Source organism: Oncorhynchus mykiss, chromosome 2 (genome assembly GCF_013265735.2).
Source record: "Oncorhynchus mykiss isolate Arlee chromosome 2, USDA_OmykA_1.1, whole genome shotgun sequence".
NCBI lineage: Eukaryota > Metazoa > Chordata > Actinopteri > Salmoniformes > Salmonidae > Oncorhynchus > Oncorhynchus mykiss.
In genome coordinates, this window is record NC_048566.1 from 59,950,022 (window position 1) to 59,966,668 (window position 16,647).

A 16,647-nucleotide genomic window follows, 5' to 3' on the forward strand; every position below is an offset into this window, starting at 1 on the left:
ATAGCTAGTTATAATTGTAATGGCTAAGCAGATGATAAGAAAAGACGATTGGTCTTTACCTGGCTAATAGAGAAAGAATATAATATCTATTGTTTACATGAAAATCATTCCACATCTTTAGATTAAGTTGTGTGTAAAAGGGACTGGGAGAGGGGGATGATATACGTCTCTCATGGTCAAAGAAACTCAAAAGGGGTGATGATATTAATTCAAAAATAATTCAAAAAGAATGTGCTAAATGTCCAAACAGCTCGGCAAGGAAGGTGGATCTTTTTAAATATGCTAATGGCCGTTATCAGATTTGTCTCATTAATCTATACAGTCCAAATAATGATGATCCACACTTCTTTGAAATATATATCATATTTTATCTAACTTACAGGCAATACCCAACTCTAATATTAAATACCTCAATGTTCTGTAAAGGAAATCACACTACAAACTATCCCCCTCATGCACTTAAATCACAAATATTATGGACATATTAGAACTAGTGGTTATATGGAGGCTCAAATATCCTGACCTAGTGAGATATACAGTACATGGAGGAGGCTCAATCGAGCTAGTCGTCTTGAATACTTTCTTATGTAATTCTCGCTGCTACCAAAAGTTCAAAAAGTGTTCAAAGGGGACAGAATGTGGTCAGACCATCAAATAATTGGCATACACATTACTCTTACAGAATTTCCACATGGCCGAGGATATTGGAAATGTAATCAAAGCCTACTGGATTACAACTTGTTTTTCACCAAGACACAATCATTTATAACTGACTTTTTCCTACATAACAGATCCCCTTTCAAATGTGCCTTCAGAGGTCATGCGATTCAGTACTCATCTTTAAAACAAAAAACATTTTGGTCAAAAGTTGATATTAACAAAGGAAATAGAAGAAATAACCGTTCAGATGGATAGCAATAAAAACTGGACCATAGAGGCACAGAATATGTTTGAGGAAAAACAAAAATAACTGGAGGAACTTATTCAAGAAAAAATCAAGTGTAATATATTATAAAAATAAAGCCAACTGGATGAAATATGGGGGAAAATGCACCAAATTATTATTAAATCTTCAACATAGTCATCCATGATTCACCAAACAATATATTTAAAGAGGAAGCTAAATAAAATCCATGACCAAAAGTATGTGGACACCTGCTCATCGAACATCTCATTCCAAGATCATGGGCATTAATATGGAGTTAGTCCCTTTTTTGCTGCTATAACAGACTCCACTCTTCTGGAAAGGCTTTCCACTAGATGTTGGAACATTGTTGCGGGGACTTGCTTCCATTCAGCCATGAGCATTAGTGAGGTCGGACACCGATGTTGGGCAATTAGGCCTGGCTCGCAGTCGGTGTTCTAATTCATCTCAAAGGTGTTTGATGGAGTTGAGGTCAGGGCTCTGTGCAGGCCAGTCAAGTTCTTCCTCACCGATCTCGACAAACCATTTCTGTATGGACTTCGCTTTGTGCACAGGGGCATTGTCTTACTGAAGCAGGAAAAGGCCTCCCTAAATAGTTGCCACAAAGTATGAAGCACAGAATTGTCTAGAATGTCATTGTATACTGTCACGCTAAGATTTTCCTGCACTGGAACTAAGGGGCCTGAACCATGAAAAACAGCCCAAGACCATTATTCTTCCTTCCCCAAACTTTACAATTGGCACTATGCATTTGGGCAGATAGCATTCTCCCGGCATTAGCCAAACCCGGATTTGTCTGTCAGACTGCCAGATGGTGAAGAAAGATTAATCACTTCAGAGAATGCTTTCCCACAGTAGCAGAGTCCAACAGCAGCGAGCTTTACACTACTCCAGTCCACGATTTGCATTGCACATGGTGATCTTTGGCTTGTGTGCGGCTGCTCGGCCATGGAAACCCATTTCATGAAGCTCCCGACGAACAGTTCTTGTGCTGACGTTGCTTACAGAGGCAGTTTGGAACTCGGTAGTGAGTGTTGCAACAGTTCATATAAGAAAATCCGGCGACTGAAATAAATTCATTAGGCGCTAATCTACGGATTTCACATGACTGGGCAGTGGGGGAGTCAGCCCCAGCCAATCTGAATTTGTTTTTTCACACAAATGGGATTTATTACAGACAGAAATACTCCTCAATTTCATCAGCTGTCCAGGTGGCTGGTCTCAGACAATCCCTCAGGTGAAGAACTCGGATGTGGAGGTCCCGGGCTGGCTGGTTGCACGTGATCTGCGGTTGTGAGGCTGGTTGGACATACTGCCAAATTCTCTAAAATGACCTAGAGAAATTAACATTAAATTCTCTGGCAACGATTCTGGTGAGCATTCCTACAGTCAGCATGCCAATTACATTCTCCCTCAAACTTGAGACATCTGTGGCATTGTGTTGTGTGACGAAACTGCACATTTTTGAGATGCACTTGGGTAATTATCATGCTGTTTAATCAGCTCCTTGATACATTTGAATCAAATGTAAAAGGCCATTAAGCAGTAAATATTGTAATATGATATAATCTAATATCTATGGCAGTTACTACCCAAACAGGACCTGGCAATGTCCAATTTTGAGTAGATTGACCATGAACAGTTCATGGTCCCATATTCCCCCAGGACGTTTCCATGGGTTCCGCAAAATAGTGAGCATTGGTGTATAGCATAAATGCTAACTTTGCACTCTAGTGGAAGATTACAACATATTGGGTGGACAGTGAAACATCTAATAAACTCTCAGGAAGACAATTGATTGAAGTATGCTACCTCCTCTGGCTCCTGTTATGTATTTTGTATTTTCAATCCATATAAAATCATTTCTGGTGTTAACATGGTATAATTCTTTCACATGGAAGTCAGAGGTCTGCCGGTCAGGTTAGAGTGCATGTTTGTTGTTTGCACTCCAGGCAATATATGGTTATAATTAGAGTTGACCCGCTTTCACTATCTGTCACTTAAGGAATGCAGGTCATCTGTCACTTAAGGAATGCAGGTCATTCCACTTCACTCAGCAATCAGCATTAACCTCAATGTTTTGATAATCAAAATATTTAATTAGATAGCCAACATCTAGACAGGTGTTAGTTTCAGTTCTAACAATATAATATAAGTTGTTTTAAAAACAACAGCAACATGGGATGAACCTTCTTGCCATGCATTGAATTCACTGTAAAAGCAAAGATGAACAGTAAATGAAAATAAATAAATGATTGAAAAACGACTTTGCAAAATTAATGTATACTTTTAAGACGAGTTTATGAACACAGATGATTGTTTTCATAGTTAAGTGGTCTAGTCTCTTTCTAAATAAAATAAACATACATATTCTTATTCTGGATCCAATTAAATGCCATCATTTACTATAAGAACCATCATCCATCCTTCCTTATGTGAACTATTTCATTTCATATCACCCTGACCATGAAACACAACAGACATTCACTTGTCCATACATATCATTTTGCCATGCAAATCATGTTCTTTGTAGAATAGCTATTCCTTCAGTCTATTCCTTCAGTTCCTAGAGTTTCCAAGATGGCACTGCAGTTGGATGTGTTTCTGTCTTTGTCTTATCCCGTGTAAATAGCCAGTCTTTTTCGGATATATCTTAATCTCACTTTCTATCTACGAACTAAATATACTTTCCTGCAACCCGTCTCACCCAATGTGGTACGGATCTGCTATTTTTATTCCTTATAACTGGAACTTCCATCAGGAGCTAGCCAGATAACTAGCTACTAGTCTTTGTTAGCCACGGCTAGTGGTCCTCGCTTTTTTCCCCCGTCATTAGCCAGCCTTAGCTCGGACAATCACCTGCTAGTCTGCACAGCGCGATATCAACTCAGAGCATATCGTACTGCTTCTCTCTACCATATCACCGGATTCCTGCCATTCTGGATCACTACACCGGATCATTACTCCAGATCATCGCAGCTAGCTATCTGCAAACGAGTGGCTACTGTTAGCTAATGCCTCTGTCCCGAAGCAAGCACCAGCTAGCATCGAGCTAGGCCCATATACCAGCTAATTCTAGGGCTACAATATCTCCTTGGCCAATTGGCCTGGATCCTTTATTGTCGACACAGAGCCCCGTCGATCCATCACGACTGGACTGCCGACATGATCGCCCGATGTGGTCTCAACAGGCTATTTTGTTACGATGTCGGCGAAGAACCAGCTACTAGCCTCGACCCTTTAGCTTTTCAGAACGCTGTGTCCCCTGCTCGCCTAATGTAGTAGTGACTAGAAAACAGCACCCTGACTCACCTACTGCTGTTTTTTTGACCCCATGATCACTCGGCTACACAGCTGATGCCCCCTGGACTGTTTCAATAACACGGTACCTCATTTTGTTAACCTGTCGGCACAAGCCTCGAACTCCTGTATGTACCTAACAGACCCGCTCTGCCCACTCTGCCCATTCATCGCCATTTACCCGTTGCTGACTTAGCTCTCCTCCTCCTCCTCAACATCTGTGATTGCTTTATGCCTCTCTCTAATGTCAATATGCCTTGTCTACTGCTGTCTTGGCTAGTTTTTACTGTTTTATTTCACAGTAGAGCCTTCAGTCCCGCTCAAAATGCCTTAGATAGCTCTTTCGTCCCACCCCACACACATGCGGAGACCTCACCTGGCTTAACTTGTCCCTTCAGAGACGAAACCTCTCTCATCGTCACTCAATGCCTAGGTTTACCTCCGCTCTACTCACATCCTACCATATCCTTGTCTGTACATTATGCCTTGAATCTATTATACCATGCCCAGAAATCTGCTCCTTTTATTCTCTGTCCCCAATGCACTAGACAACCACTCATCCTCTGTTCCTCTGGTGATGTAGAAGTTAACCCTGGCCCTGTATCCCTTAGTTCCACTCCTATTCCCCAGGCGCTATCATTTGTTGACTTCTGTAACCGCAAAAGCCTTGGTTTCATGCATGTTAACTTCGGATGTCTCCGCCCTAAATTTGTTTTATTCACTGCTTTAGCACACTCTGCCAAGCCTGATGTCCTAGTCGTGTCTGAATCCTGGCTTAGGAAGGCCACCAAAAATGCAGAAATGTCCATCCCCAACTGCAATATTTTCTGGCAAGATAGAACTGTCAAAGGGGGTGGAGTTGCAATCTACTACAGAGTTATGTCATGCTATCCAAGTATGTACCCAAACAGTTCGAGATTCTACTTTTAAAAATCCACCTCTCCAGAAATAAGTCTCTCACTGTTGCTGCTTGTTATAGACCCACCTCAGCCCCCAGCTGTGCCCTGGACACCATACGTGAATTAAATGCCTCTCGTTTATCTTCGGAGTTTGTACTGTTAGGTGACCTAAACTGAGATATGATTAACACCCCGGCCGTCCTATAATCTAAGATAGATGCCCTCAATCTCACACAAATGATCATGGAACCCACCAGGTACAACCTTAAATCCGTAAACACGGGCACCCTCAGATATCATCCTGACCAACCTGCCTTCTAAATACACCTCTGCTGTCTTCAACCAGGACCTCAGTGATCACTGCCTCATTGCCTGCATCCGTAAGGTGTCCACAGTCAAACCACCCCTCATCACTGTCAAACGCACCCTTAAACACTACAGCGAGCAGGCCTTTCAAATCGACCTGGCCCGGGTATCCTGGAAGGACATTGACCTCATTCCGTCAGTAGAGGATGCCTGGTTATTCTTTAAAAATGCTTTCCTCACCATTTTAAATAAGCATGCCCCATTAAAAAAAAATGAACTAAGAACAAATATAGCCTTTGGTTCACTCCAGACCTGACTGCCCTTGACCAGCACAAAAAAAAATCCTGTGGCGGACTGCATTAGCATCAAATAGCCCCCATGATATGCAACTTTTCAGGAAAGTTAGGAACCAATATACACAGGCAGTTAATTAAGAAAGCAAAGGCTAGCTTTTTCAAACAAAAATGTGCATCCTGTAGCACAAACTCCAAAAAGTTCTGGGACACTGTAAAGTCCATAGAGAATAAGAGCACCTCCTCCCAGCTGCCCACTGCACGGCGGCTAGAAAACACTGTCACCACCGATAAATCTACGATAATCAAACATTTCAATAAGCATTTTCTACGGCTGGCCATGCTTTCCACCTGGCTACCCCTACCCCGGTCAACTTCCCTGCACCCCCCACAGCAACTCGCCCAAGCCTCCCCATTTCTCCTTCTCCCAAATCCAGATAGCTGATGTTCTGAAAGAGCTACAAAATCTGGACCCTACAAATCAGCCCGGGCTAGACAATCTGGACCCTCTCATTCTAAAATGATCTGCTGCAATTGCTGCAACCATTATTACTAACCTGTTCAACCTCTCTTTCGTATCATCTGAGATCCCTAAAGTTTGGAAAACTGCCGCGGTCATCCCCCTCTTCAAAGTGGGTGACACTCTAGACCCAAACTGTTACAGACCTATATCTATCCTACTCTGCCTTTCTAAAGTCTCTGGAAGCAAAGTTAACAAACAGATCACCGATTATTTCAAATCCCACTGTACCTTCTCCGCTATGCAATCTGTTTTCCGAGCTTGTCATGGGTGCAACTCAGCCACGCTCAAGGTCCTAAACGATATCATAACCGCCATCTATAAAAGACAATACTGTGCAGCCGTATTCATCGACCTGGCCAAGATTTTCGTCTCTGTCAATCATCGCATTCTTATCGGCAGACTCAACAGCCCTTTTGAGTCAAATGACTGCCTTGCCTGGTTCACCAACTACTTCTCAGTTAGAGTTCAGCGTGTCAAATCAGAGGGCCTGTTGTCTGTTCTGACTGTTCTGACTTAGAATATGTGGACAACTGCAAATACCGAGGTGTCTGGTTAGACTGTAAACTCTCATTCCAGACTGACATTAAGCATCTCCAATCCAAAATTAAATCTAGAATCGGCTTCCTATTTCGCAACAAAGAATCCTATTTTGCAACAAAGCAACAAAGCATCCTTCATGCTGCCAAACATACCCTCGTAAAACTGACTATCCTACCGATCCTTGACTTCGGCAATGTCATTTACAAAATAGCCTCAACACTCTACTCAGCAAATTGGATTTAGTCTATCACAGTGCCATTCGTTTTGTCACCAAAGCCCCATATACTACCCACCACTGTGACCTGTATGCTCTCGTTGGCTGGCCCTCGCTTCACATTCATTGCCAAAACCACTGGCTCCAGGTCATCTCTAAGTCTTTGCTAGGTAAAGCCCCGCCTTATCTCAGCTCACTGGTCACAATGGCAGCACCCACCCATAGCACGCGCTCTAGCAGGTATATTTCACTGGTCACCCCCAAAGCCAACTCCTCCTTTGGCCACATTTCCTTCCAGTTCTCTGCTGCCAATGGCTGGAGAATTATATCTCCCTCATTAACTTTAAGCATCAGCTGTCAGAGCAGCTTACCGATCATTGCACCTGTACATAGCCCATCTGTACATAGCCCACCCAACTACCTCACCCCCATGTTGTTATTAATTTATTTTGCTATTTTTCATCCCAGAATCTCTACTTGCACATTCATCTTCTGCACATCTATCACTCCAGTGTTAATTGGTAAATTGTAATTATTTTGCCACTATGGCCTATCTAACCTCCTTAATCTTACTACATTTGCACACAATGTATGTAGACTTTTCCATCGTGTTATTGACCCTACGTTTGTTTATCCCATGTGTAACTCTGTGTTGTTTGTGTCGCACTGCTTTGCTTTATCTTGGCCAGGTCGCAGTTGTAAATGAGAACTTGTTGTCAACTGGCCTACCTGGTTAAATAAAGGTGAAATTAAAAAATGTAATTTAAAAAAAAAAAGTCTGGGTGGGAATGGGGCGGAGTCCCTGATGTTTGGATCCTCCAGTCTCTTTGGAGTCATCTGTTTCCTGATCACCAGTCTGCACAGATGTGTCAGTGAACGGGGTTTTGCTTGGTCAGATAAGAAAGACAGAAGAGAGGTTTCAGGTTCAGGAGCAAAGGTAGTTTGGGTTTTTTGTGGGCCATGTCCCCTACTCATGGTCATTGCATTGCCTACACATTTTTCTTGCTATTTCCTTTGAATTTTATTAAACTACTCACCTAATATGCAGCTGTTTTAAGCCACGCTTTGCGCTTATCCAGGATCTGTCTCAGCTTTGGACAGAGAGGCACGTGACTGACGTAGTCCAGAAGGATCATGTCAAGTTCTGACCTTAGTTCCTTTTTTATGTCTTTATTTTAGTTGGTCAGAGCGTGAGTTGGGGGGAGGCATTCTATGTTGTTTTTCTATGTTTTCTTCTGTTGTTATATTTCTATGTGTTTGGCCTAGTATGGTGCTCAATCAGAGGCAGGTGTCAGTCGTTGTCTCTGATTGGGAGCCATATTTAGGTAGCCTGTTTTCTATTGTGTTTTGTGGGTGGTTGTATCCTGTGTTAGTGTTTTCACCATACAGGACTGTTTCGGTTGTTTGTTTGTTTGTACTTTTTTTTTATTTTGTTCAATGTTCTGTTGATTTATTAAATATATCATTATGGACACTCACCACGCTGCACATTGGTCTGATCCTTGCTACTCCTCCTCTGAAGAAGAGGAATTCCGTTACAGATCCACACTGCTCTCCCAGCCAAGTGCAACAGCCAAGAAACTCTGATGAAATTACAGAACTGGGTGACAGGGATGACAAAAAAGATTTGTTAAGGCATTTATTACAATCGTTAATATGTGGATTTTATGAGAGTTTATGGATTTAAAATGATAACTCAAACTTTTTCTTGATAATTGGAATCAGTCTGGTCACTCAAGTCATCCCAGGTGCTGTCATGGGTACAGCAGAAACTTTAATCTGTGTCATAGCCGTTGTTCAGCAGTTGACGCATCATCATCCCAGGCAGTACTGCAGAGCCTGTGGGAAACACTCACTCACCACGGAAAAGTAACAATTGATGTCTGCATGTCTGGCCAAAAGCAGCTTTGCAATCTCGTACTGCCCATCTCTCATCGCCACCACGAGGCAGAATAGAGCGGCCAGGTCAGGTTTGTCTCCTGTGTTCAGCAGCATTTCAGTGCAGGTCACGTATCCATTAGAGACAGTAAAGTACAATGCACTTTTTCTCATGTCTCTGTAGTCTTCAGAGATGTGAAGGTCTAGGAGAGCGTTGACATCAAAGCCCTTTTCCACGAGTAGCTCCAGGCATTGTACATGGACTCTGTCGGCTGCAGAGTGAACGGGACTCTTGCCTGAAAGTCTGATTGCCCTTCTAGTGGTTATCAGAATAAAAATTCTCAGTGACCTGAAAGAGAAAAGTTAACTCTGATCAGTGAAGTAGTTTTCCTTCGAACTACATTTGGTTCTTCTTTATTTTAAAGATAAATAATGGACTCCAGCAGAGGAGGCTGGTAGGGGGAGCTATAGGAGGAAAGGCTTATTTTTATGGCTGGAATGGAATAAATAATAAACAATAAATAACCATATGGGAATGAGGTAGTTGGGAGTGCTATTTACAGATGGGCTATGAACAGGTGCAATGATCAGTAAGCTGCTCTGATCAGTAAGCTGATGCTTAAAGTTAGTGAGGGAGATATAAGACTCCAGCGTCAGTGATTTTTGCAATTCGTTCCAGTCATTGGCAGGCAGCAGAGAACTGGAAGGAAAGGCAGCCAAATGAGGAGTTGGCTTTGGGGATAAGCAGTGAAATATACCTGCTGGAGCGCGTGCTATGGGTGGATGCTGCTATGGTGACCAGTGAGCTGAGATAAGGCGGGGCTTTACCTAGCAGGGTCTTGTAGATGATATGGAGCCAGTGGGTAGATAGTGTTGTGTGGTAGGCTATTACAGAGCAATTACATCATGGGCTGCATTTCTGGAAACGTACTGCATATCCTATAAATCTACTGGCATGAATGTGGATATTTACTGATTTATGTGCGACATGACTTGTTTTGTTTTGTTGGACGTGCTAGAACTGGTTCCTGATCTCTTGGGTTGTGTCCAACAGCGTCTTTTAGGTTGTCCCTGGAGGAGAAGACAATGGAGGGATAAACACTGCTAACTCTAGCATTTGCCAGTTCTTGCTGTGAGATGTTACCCCACTCTTCCACCTGCAAGTTTTCAGACATTTCTGGTGTGAATGGCCCTAGCCCTCACCTTCCGATCCAACAGGTCCAAGATGTGCTCAATGGAATTGAGATCCGGGCTCTTCGCTGGCCATGGCAGAACACTGACATTCCTGTCTTGCAGGAAATCAAGCACAGAACGAGCAGTATGGCTGGTGGCATCGTCATGCTGGAGGGTCATGTCAGGATGAGCCTGCAGGAAGGGTACCACATGAGGGAGGAGGATGTTTTCCCTGTAATGCACAGCGTTGAGATTGCCTGCAATGACAACACGCTCAGTCCAATGATGCTGTGACACACCGCCCCAGACCTTGACGGACCCTCCGCCTCCAAATCAATCCCGCTCCAGAGTACAGACCTCGGTGTAACACTCATTCCTTTGACGATAAACCGACCATCACCCCTGGTGAGACAAAATCGCGACTCGTCAGTAGAGAGCACTTTTTGCCAGTCCTGTCTGGCCCAGCGACGGTGGGTTTGTGCCCATAGGTGATGTTGTTGCCGGTGATGTCTGGTGAGGACCTGCCTTACAACAGGCCTACAATCCCTCAGTCCAGCCTCTCTCAGCCTATTGCGGACAGGCTGAGTACTGATGGAGGGATTGTGCGTTCCTGGTGTAACTCGGCCAGTTGTTGTTGCCATCCTGTACCTGTCCCGCAGGTGTGATGTTCGGATGTACCGATCCTGTGCAGGTGTTGTTACACGTGGTCTGCCACTGCAAGGACGATCAGCTGTCCATCCTGTCTCTCTGTAGTGCTGTCTTAGGCGTCTCACAGTACAGACATTGCAATTTATTGCCCTGGCCACATCTGCAGTCCTCATGCCTCCTTGCAGCATGCCTAAGGCACGTGACCCTGGGCATCGTTCTTTTGCTGTTTTTCAGAGTCAGTAGAAATGCCTCTTTAGTGTCCTAAGTTTTCATAAATGTGACCTTAATTGCCTACCGTCTGTAAGCTGTTAGTGACTTAACGACTGTTCCACAGGTGCATGTTAATTATTTGTTCATGGTTCATTGTACAAGCATGGGAAATAGTGTTTAAACCCTTTACAATGAAGATCTGTGAAGTTATTTGTTTTTTTATGAATTATCTTTGAAAGACACCGTCCTGAAAAAGTTTATTTTCTTGCTAAGTTATTGATAAATATCACTTTACTACAATGGGACAAGTGGGCTTGATGCATTTTCATTGCAAATTCATTTTTTGCATACAGCTCATCTGCAGCCATGGTTTGCTTTGTGTGAGCTGTGCATTCATTTAGTGGGCCAACGTAATATAATTTTGCAAAAAATGCCTACCCAACCTGGTTCATAATTTAAATAAAACAGTACGACTTTACATGACACCCAGCGTCATAAGTCATAACCGTGTCATATGTCATAATAGCTGACATAATATGGTCATAGCACTGTCATAACACATATATTTAGACCTGTTGTGACATGTATTGCGTTATTTTATGTCTGGTTGTGACACCCTACATTAGTGTCAAAACCCACAAAGCCTACCAAACAAGGCAAAACATTCCATTACACCATAGCCTACTTGTGAACCGTATGTTTTTGTTATATAACATTTTCTGAAATGTACCATATTAAATTATCATTGTAATTGTGCACACATTGATGTCAGACATGCGCCTACCCCAAAGCTCGGTTTCTGATGACTGGGATGAATGCAGGAGCAGGACAAGACACACTCTTTTTAACTGACATTTATTTTTAATTTTTTTTATTTATTTAACCTTCATTTAACTAGGCAAGTCAGTTAAGAACAAATTCTTATTTACAATGACGACCTGCCCTGTCCAAACCTTAACCCGGACGATGCTGGGCCAATTGTGCGCTGCCCTTTGGGACTCCCGAATCACAGCCGGTTATGATACAGCCTGGAATCGAACCAGGGTCTGTTGTGACACCTCTGCCACTGAGATGCAGTGCCTTAGACCAAGGGCATGTAGGTGATAGGCATATATGATTTTGATGGTAATAATACTTTTGTGTCATAAAGTACATTTTCTAGAAGTTATTTAAAATATGATGTAAAAAAAACATGACTGTAAAGAATTAATTTACACAACAACAAATGACTTAGGAAACAAACTTTCAAACAAAAGGAAACTTCTTGGCAGGGAAAAAAACACATTTGAATAAATGTGGGTTTTGACAATCTTAAGTAGGTGTCATAATCAGCCATAAAAGAACGCAATATATCTCACAACAGGTGTAAACACATTGGTCATGACAGTGTTATAACCATACTATGACAGTTTATAACAATTTATGTCAGATGTTATAACATATTATGACATGGTTATGACCATAATGTGTTATGATGCTGGGTGTCAAGTAAAGTGTTACCCATAAAACCCTGCATGTGAAAATGACAATCTCAGTAATCAGACAGAGTCACAATGCATTTACCTCGATCAATAGCCTTTAGGATCTTCAGATGTTCATCACTGAGAATATTGAAACAGAGGAGATCATGTTTAGACAGTGTTCCAAAATAATTGAAGTAAGCATAATATGAATACTTGTTCATGTCATTTTGATCTAAAAAATGACAGCATATAGCAAAATGAAAAAGTAGCCTAGGACATGGAGTATTTTCAGAAGTGTATTCGTATCATGCATTACCTCTCTAAGGATGATAATGATATTTGTAGCACGACTCCTGAATGCTCATCTGAATGTCGTAATCAAGCAGTCGATCTTCGTCCAGGTCGTCAGGATCCATAGCTTCAGAGGAAATAGCGATGTTACCATGTGGCCTACTATCACCGTGCTCCCGACCTTTAGGTGTGCAAAGGTAATTGACTCCAGAAACATCTAAACACAATGTTCTGTTTTATTAGATATATTGTACTTTTCACCAGTCAGGCAGATTTCAGTTCTCACCTGTGAAATCTAGTTCTGTTGAAATCACGGGTCCCACCCGGTCCAGACAGAGGGATTGTAGTGGAATTTGTGCCATGCCTGAACTGAATCGCCTCTCTACCAAACACACACACACACACACACACACACACACACACACTGCTTACTCTCCAGGGCACTGTAGAGCAGGGCAAAGTAGTCCCTGCACTGGGGGTTCATCCGCATGTTCATCCACACACTCCTAATGCTATTTTTAGGTGTCATCTGCTTCCGTTGAAGTCATTTGTTTAGCATGCAGGCCATACCACAACATCCAAATGTTGTGTCTTATGTTCACTCATTTTCCATAGTGTCAACTGTAATAATTACAGAGATATTTATACGACTAGTGCAGAAAGAGACAGCAATGTTAAAATAACAGATGGCAAATATTAGCCTTGTCAGAAGAGAATTGTTCAGGGAAGATCCATTTTCTCTGGCAGACCATCAAAGGGGCTTGAAGAACTCCCTGCTGGGTAGTATTAACATGTGATTAAAATGTAGAAAGACATCCAGTGTTGTTGATTTTCCGAGACACAAAGATGATTCAAGACTATTGTGCTGAAACTGAATAGGATCTCTCAGAAGCTGCATCAGAACTGCTAGAGCTCCAGCATCAATTCCCAAAGGCTTTATCAAACATCCATGCTTTACTTATTGCTTTTTTGACTAATATGTTGCTCAAAAAGAGACAGGGGAAGACATTATCCAATCCAAAAAAAAATCAAAAAAGACTTTACAAAGTGTAAAAATGTGTGAAACAGAAATGTAATAATATGCTCAACAATTCAAACATAAGGTATACAAGCTGCATAGTCAATAAGGTTGCATGGTTGGTAGTTCACAGTCGTCTCTTCTCCCTACATGGCAAACACTTTGGCCATTCAGATCATTCATCAAGTAGCTCTTCAGTCTGGGAGGGAAAAGGTCACAGCTCATGAACATGGGCAGGGCCGGATTAAGAAATCATAGGCCACGGGGCTTTGGTCTTGAATTCAAGCAAACAACAGCCCAGGCCAATGAAGCGACACACATATTGTACAATATTAGGAGGATATACATGTATATACAATACCAGTCAAAAGTTTGGACACACCTTCTCATTCCAGGGTTTTTCTTTATTTTTACTATTTTCAACATTGTAGAATAATAATGAAGACATCAAAACTATGAAATAACACATATGGAATCATGTAGTACCCCCCAAAAAGTGTTAAACAAATCAAAATCTATTTTATATTTGAGATTCTTCAAAGTAGCCACCCTTTGCCTTGATGACAACTGTTCAGGAGTTTTATGGCTTGGAGGTAGAAGCTGTTAAGAAGCCTTTTGGACCTAGACTTGCTGCTCCGGTACCGCTTGCCGTGCGGTAGCAGACAGAACAGTCTATGTCTAGGGTGGCTGGAGTCTTTTAGGGCCTTCCTCTGACACTGCCTGGTGTAGAGGTCCTGGATGACAGGAAGCTTGGCCCCAGTGATGTACTGGGCCGTACGCACTACCCTCTGTAGTGCCTTGAGGTCGGAGGCCGAGCAGTTACCATACCAGACAGTGACGCAACCAGTCAGAGGTTGCTCTAGATGGTACAGCTGTAGAATGCCAAATCTTTTCAGTCTCCTGAGGGAAAATAGGCTTTGTCGTGCCCTCTTCCTGACTGTCTTGGTGTGTTTGGACCATGATAGTTTGTTGGTGATGTGGACACCAAGGAACTTGAAGTTCTCAACCTGCTCCACTACAGCCCTGTCGATGAGAATGGGGGCATGCTCGGTCCTCCTTTTCCTGTAGTCAACAATCATCTCCTTTGTCTTGCTCACGTTGAGGGAGAGGTTGTTATCCTGGCACGGCACGGCCAGGTCTCTGACCTCCTGTCTCCACTCATTGAAAGCAGGCTCCTGAATCCTCCTGTGGTTGGCTGGTGCAGTAAAAACATACTACATATATAATATATACTGTATATATTTCCTTATTTTTTTATACCTTAGGCCGCTCAGGGGCTTCAGCCCCAGTAAGCCCCTGCGTTAATCCGACCCTGATCATGGGGTCATTCAGTCTTTTCAAGGTCAGCTGCTTCCTGATCTCCAGTCAGCACGGGTGCTTGAGTGATCGGGTTTCCCTAGGCGAAAGGGAATAAACAGAAAAGTAAACATTTTGAATGTGATATACTCCATGTAAATGGTGCGTTTGGAATAGTAAAAGCATTGTATTTGAACATATAGTCTTGCCAGTATATAACCTTACCCAGAACGTCACATATGTCAGGCCATTCTTTCTGCTTCTCCAGGGTGAGTTTGAATTGTGAAAAGATATGCACATGACTACCATAGTGCAGAAGAATGTGCACCACACACCCAGACTGGTGCATGAGGTATGAGAGACTCATGAATTCACAAAACTGCATAAAGGATAGACAAGATTGGAAAATATTTTGTTTGTCACTCAGTCGAGAGAAGCTTAATAAACATCCCACAATGGAAATAATGAAAAAAAAGGTTGACAACTCACTGGAATTCCTTCTTCTTCTACACATTTCATACTCAAGCTGTTGTCATGGTTACAAGTGAAGCACCTTTCAATGTCATAGCCATTGTTGAGCAGAAGACACATCATCTCGTCCCGCAGGCAGTAATGCAGAGCCGGGGGAAGCACTGTGTTAATGACCACTGTGAAGTAACAATTGACGTCTGCCTGTCTGGCCAGAAGCAGCTTCACAATCTCATACCTCCCAGCTCTCACCGCCACCAGGAGGCAGCATAGAGGGTCCAGTTCAGGTTTGGCTCCTGCGTTCAGCAGCATTTCGAAGCATGGGATGTCCCTAGAGACAGCAAAGTATAATGTGCTTCTTCTCATGTCCATGTACTTGTCCGTCAGAACACTCTTCCCATTTAAAGCCTGGGAATTGACTCCGTTTCCTTATATGACATGTAAAAACAAAGTCACACCAGCTGAGAGAATACATGAGTCAAGTTTACAAGCAAGACCTCTGTAAATTCACAGAACCTATGACTAGATGGATACGTTAACATTCCGATCTTGATCTTTCTAGTTAACCCGACCTCCGTGCCTTAGCAACACCATCGTGACCTCAGAGCAGCCCACCTTGGCTGCTTCCTGCATTAAGGTCCACTTCTTCTGACAGATCCGCTCCACCCACTAGCAATCAAAAAATAGGCAATTTCATATGAACCGGCCCTAACAGTTTCAGCAAGGAGAATGAAGCTATGCAGCTCCGAGGTTTTAAAAACTCCTTAAAACACAACAATGGTGAATACAACTCAAAGATTGTGTTTCTATGAACTTCTGGATTCATCACAAATCATTGTGAAGACATTTATCTCTAACTGAATATTTGTCTGTTATTACTTGACCAAATGAAATGCAGGTCTACACCTATTTGTTTTAAGGGTGATTTGGTAACAGTGTCATGATCAATGTGATTAAACAACACAATTGCTTACAGTTTAAGTGTGTCATTTTCCTCAGATTGCAGTACACTAATTTTACCCAGCAATAGTGGGTAGTCATTTCTGCTGTTGGTGTTGTGTGGAGAAGCTCCCACGCTCCAGCAGTCTCCACATTCTCCACCAGATCGGCTTTAGCTGCCAGAGTCAGTGGCGTCTCTCCCCCCATTGCTGTTCTCTCCTCCAGTGTTAGCCCATGTGAAGCTACTAGAACAATTCAAAAGG

The 16,647-nt window shown here is 42.6% G+C and overlaps 1 long non-coding RNA gene across 2 annotated transcripts; it reads right to left on the reverse strand.

Moving 5' to 3' along the window:
* Nucleotides 1-1,970: 1,970 nt before the first annotated feature.
* LOC110492814 lies at nt 1,971-13,128 on the reverse strand. Of its 2 annotated transcripts, none has more exons than XR_005037391.1 (6): nt 12,950-13,128; nt 12,689-12,844; nt 12,473-12,510; nt 8,861-9,227; nt 8,480-8,600; nt 1,971-2,259 (listed from the first exon to the last, which is right to left on the reverse strand). It is a non-coding gene; the product is annotated as an uncharacterized LOC110492814 (long non-coding RNA). The 2 variants fall into 2 exon arrangements; XR_005037390.1 differs by having other exon boundaries at nt 12,689-12,790; nt 12,950-13,119.
* Between the last annotated feature and the right edge of the window lie 3,519 nt (nt 13,129-16,647).